At 47.2% G+C, this 5,000-nt stretch overlaps 1 pseudogene; it reads left to right on the top strand.

The window, feature by feature from the left end:
• Window positions 1-4,700: 4,700 nt before the first annotated feature.
• Window positions 4,701-4,874, top strand: LOC137604487 (U2 spliceosomal RNA; annotated as a pseudogene).
• The last annotated feature ends 126 nt before the right edge of the window (window positions 4,875-5,000 follow it).

Here is a 5,000-nt window from a genome sequence, read left to right as displayed (position 1 = left end):
CAAGCTGTGCCACAAATGTGGCAAGCATGGGCACCTGGCCGAGGCGTGTGACCAGATAATTTGTGGGAAGTGCAGAGAAATTGGTCATTCCTTTGAAGAATGCACCAATGGCAGGAAGTGCAATCTCTGTGGAGCAAATACACATCTCTTCAGAGATTGCCCTCTTTCATTTGCCAACAAACTTAAGGCTAAGAAAACACAGGAGACTGAAGCCAATCAAGTAGAAAATGGCTGCCCAGGTGCAGCAAATGTGCTAAGTGAAGAGGCGGGGCTGGGAGTTCCAAACCTCCCGCCAACAACCACGGTTGGAGGAGAACAGCCCGGTGAGGCCGGAAAAGGGGAGGAGCCTGAGCTCCGCCCCGTAGAGGGACCTGAAGAAGCAGGTGGGCGGAGCCAGGACTTGGGTGCAGCTGGACTTGATTCCCCTGATGAGGACTCCACAGGGAGTCTCATTACAGTGGGGGGAGACGAGTCCAGCGACAACCCCCTCCCCGACACCCAGCCCAGCAATAAGAGGACTGCGTCCGAACTGTCCAGCTCTGAGGCTGAAGAAGCCTCAGAGAAGAGGGGGAGAGCTGAGTTCGACTCTCAGAGCCCTCCTGAGGAGCGGTACAAAGCCTCCCCCCCCGGTTCACCCAACCAGTGCTCCTTTTTAAATATAGCGCTACAATCAACTCCGTTGGAGAGACGAGCGAATATTGGCTTCCGGAGGTCAGAATCTCGGGAATCACCTCCAGACTGTGTGGAGATAGTGAAATGAGATTCTCTCACATCACGAGAAGGAAACCTGTGTTAAATGTAGTCTTTTAATTATTTATAGTCTTTTAAACTGTCGTACCTGTTTTTAAAACATACTCATGACTCTCACCTTTTCAACTATCAATGTGAGAAGTGTGAAGTCGCGAGTTAGAGCCCAGAGTGTTTTATCATTTCTTAACACTTTTAAGTCAGATGTGTTTTTACTTCAAGAATGTGGCCTACCTTTTTTACAAAAATACACACAGTGGGAGGAGACCTGGCCACAAACGTCGATCTGGAGTGGATCCAACCATAATAAGAATGATGGAGTGGCCATTTTAATTAAAAACCCTCAGGTTCTGGTGAAGGGCAGCACCGTGGTGAAAGAGGGTAGGGCACTTTTAGCACACCTGACTTTTATGGGGCACGATTTTAACCTTTTAAATGTATATGGTTTTAACGAAAAAAATGACAGGTATGACTTTTTAGAAGACCTGCAGTCCCACATGCTAGGTAGGGCACCATTAGTTGTAGGAGGTGATTTTAACTGTGTTTTAAACAAAGAAGACAGGAAGAGGATAGGGGAAGATTTTAAATTGGACAAAACATCGGTTTTATTACAGGGCTTATGCAGGGATTTTAGACTCACTGACTGCTTTAAAGCCATGCATCCCAGAGAGGAGGGCTTCACCTGGTTCAGTGGTGACGGCACCAAAGCCTCTCGCATAGATTATATCTTTATACGGAATTGGGTGCCGACCGATGCTAGATTAACCCCTGTCTTTTTCTCGGATCACCTCATGCTGTCCTGCACACTGTCACTCCCTTCAGGTGTGACGGTAGGGAGAGGTCTGTGGAAACTCAACTGCTCCCTTTTAGAAGATAGGGAGTTAGTTAGTCAGTTCCGGGAGCAGTACAAAGAGTGGCAGACCCTCCAAGACTTCTACACCACACGTGCGCACTGGTGGGAAATGGTGAAGGAAAGGACCCAGACTTTCTTTAGGCAGGCAGGTAAGAGAAAGAAAGTTAGGGAAAACAGACGCATGATGGGACTGCAAAAGAGACTACAGCGCTACTTCATTTTAACACAACAGGGAATTGATTTTAATAATGAAATCAAAAGTATTAAAGGAGAAATGTCGCTACTGGCAGAAACAAAAAGTAAAGGGGTTATTTTAAGAAGCAGGGAAAAGGAAACAGAAGAAGGTGAAAAGTGCACACGTTATTTTTTTAGAAAGATTTTAAATAAAGGAGGGACTATTTTAAAACTAAAAAATGACGACGGACGCACTTTACACACAACAGAGGAAATAAAAGACAACGTAGAATTATTTTACTCTCAATTGTATAAAGAGAAACCTGTTTTTAATGACACCCTACAAGAAGTTTTAAATTCCATTGAATGTCAGGTGACCGAAAATGTGTTTTTATCCCAAAATTTTAGCGTCGAAGAACTCCACAAGTGTTTTAAAAATTTTAACAGAGGGAAGTCCCCAGGACAGGACGGACTTCCCTTTGAGTTTTATTTGACCTTTTGGGACATTTTAGCACCTGACTTACTAACTGTTTTTATGGAATTTGAGAAGCTAGACCGACTGCCAGACAGTTTTAAGATAGGGATAGTGACTCTACTCTACAAGAGTAAAGACAAGACTAACCTGAAAAACTGGAGACCTATCACGCTTTTAAATTTCGACTGTAAACTTTTTAGCAAAATTTTAGCGACTCGACTGACTATGGTTTTAGAGGACTTGATTCACCCGGATCAAGCCTGTGCCATCCCGGGGAGGAAGATCACCGACAGCCTCGTACTGATTAGAGACACCATTTGTCTGGCGAGAGACGAAAACACTCGGCTAATAGTCCTAAATTTAGACTTTGAAAAGGCCTTTGATCGAGTCTCGCACCAGTACCTGTTCCAGGTACTGCAAAAAATGGGGCTTCCAGAGAGGTTCATAGCTTGGGTGGAATTGCTGTATAGAGGGATCAGCAGCAAAATCCTGGTTAACGGGCATCTGACAAAAGCAGTAGGAATCAACTGCGGTGTCCGTCAGGGTTGCCCGTTATCTCCTCTCCTGTACGCGATTTGCATCGAGCCGCTGGCACAGATCTTGAGAAGGGACCAACGAATCCACGGGGTCTTTGTGCCAGGGTCCGGGGGACTGACGAACAAATGCGTCTTGTACATGGACGACATAAACATTTTATGCACGGACCTCTCGTCAGTCAACCGGACCCTGGACTTGACAGACTGGTTTGGACGGGCCTCTGGGTCCAAACTAAACCGAGACAAGACCCAAGCCCAATTTTACGGACCATGGACAGCGACCGAAACGACAGGACTGCCCCTGACTGTGACCCAGACCGACCAAAAAATTCTGGGGGTTAGGTTTGACAAGGAGGGGGGAGGGAGAACGAATTGGCCAGACATTTTAGGGAAAGTTAGACAGAGGCTAGGGTACTGGGGACTGAGGGAACTGACAATAGAGGGAAAGGTTTTAATCATTAAAGCAGTGATTTTACCTTTGCTTTTATTGGTCAGTTCTGTTTTTATTCCCCCAAGGAGAATTATTTTAGCCCTGGAACGAGCCATTTTTAACTTTCTGTGGGGATCGAAGTGGGAGCGCCTGAGGAGAGAGGTCTTGAAGCTACCTAAGGACAAAGGAGGAAAAGGAGTCCCAGACCTCTCTGCCTTTTTAATGTCACTATACACAGCCACACACATTAAAATAGTAATGACCCCATCCAGAAACCCCAAAACGGCAGCCATGACACGTTTCTGGATGGGGTCCTACCTCAGACGTCTCAAAATTTTAAAGATTAGTCTTCAATTTCCAGTGTCTTTTAACCTGCCACCGGCCTATGTTTTTATCCAGACCTTTTTAAAGCATTTTAGCCTGGAGCAGGAAGATGTGCAGGTTTTAACTAACCATCGTTCCCTTTTATGTGTTGTACAGGAGCGGGAACCAGTGAGTCCAGTGCGCGGGCTTGCACTCGGCGAGCCCTCCACGGTTTGGCGCAACGTGAACCACCCCGCTCTTCCAAACAGACTCCGGGACCTGTCATGGATGGTGGCACACGAGATCCTCCCAGTCAGGTCCGTCATGCACTCCCGGGGAATGTCGACGCTGTCGACCTGCCCCCGACCTGGTTGCGGCGCGCCGGAGTCGGTGAGGCACCTGCTCTGGGAGTGCAGCGCTGCCGTGGACCTGTGGGAAATGGCCGGCTCCTCGCAATTCCCGTACCTACCAGCGAAGGAGGTCCTCACACCACAGCTGGTGCTCTACGGGGCCAGCCAAAGGCCCGTCCCAAAAAGGGACTGGACAAAACAGTGGCTGGCCATCAACGCCTTGAAGGACGCCTTGTGGACCTCCCGAAATTTGCTGGTAGGAAAGCACATGCAGATCCCCCCCGTGGCTGTGATCCAAATGGCTGCCGCAACACTCAGGGCAGCCGAGGCGGCCAGCGGCCGCCCAAGGACACAGCCACCAAGAAGAATCGCCTCTGTGCCCATTCGGAGGGAGGAGCCGGACCCACAACGCTAAAAAGGACACGGCAGCAGCGGCCTGGCTCTCCGGGAGAGGCAGGCGGGAAGGAGCACCAGGGCGGGGATCTCGGCCGAGCGCCTCGACAGGCACCCCGAGAGACCTACTGTTTGGAAGAGCGGGATGAGTTACCCTTGGTAGGGACTCACTGCGCTCCTGTACAAACGGGACTTTGGTTGGACTTTTTTAATGTATTTTTTATAACTTTTATGGACATTTGACACACCTTTTAATTTTTGGCACATTTTATTTTTTAAAATGAACTGAAATCCTTTTTACCCATGACTGTTTTTATCTGTATGATTTTATGATCGATAATATTTATTGACTTGTACAGAGAAATATTTATATGAAAAAGAAGTTGTGGATGAAAAAATGAAATGTGACTGAAATGAAACAAATGAACTAAGTGTCAATAAACGTTTTCAAAACAAAAAATCTGTTCTTATCAGTTTAATATCTGATATGTCCCCTACCCGGGGACTATATATTAAATTGATTTTTGGAACAGGGAGATGGAACAGGAGCTTGCTCCATCCTCTCCACGCATCGACCTGGTATTGCAGTAGCTCCAGGAACGGTGCATCTCCCCAATGTTGTTCAAAAATAATGCGGTGCGATCACAAGCATGTGATCATGCGATGATCTGTCAACGCTTTGAAAAATGTTTACGCTTGAGTAAAAAGTGAGTGTACTTGGTAGGCTAGATGGCACTGT

Source organism: Antennarius striatus, chromosome 11 (assembly GCF_040054535.1).
Source record: "Antennarius striatus isolate MH-2024 chromosome 11, ASM4005453v1, whole genome shotgun sequence".
Taxonomy (NCBI): domain Eukaryota; kingdom Metazoa; phylum Chordata; class Actinopteri; order Lophiiformes; family Antennariidae; genus Antennarius; species Antennarius striatus.
The sequence above is the reverse complement of the archived record's forward strand: the minus strand, read 5'-3'. Positions and strand labels throughout refer to the sequence as shown.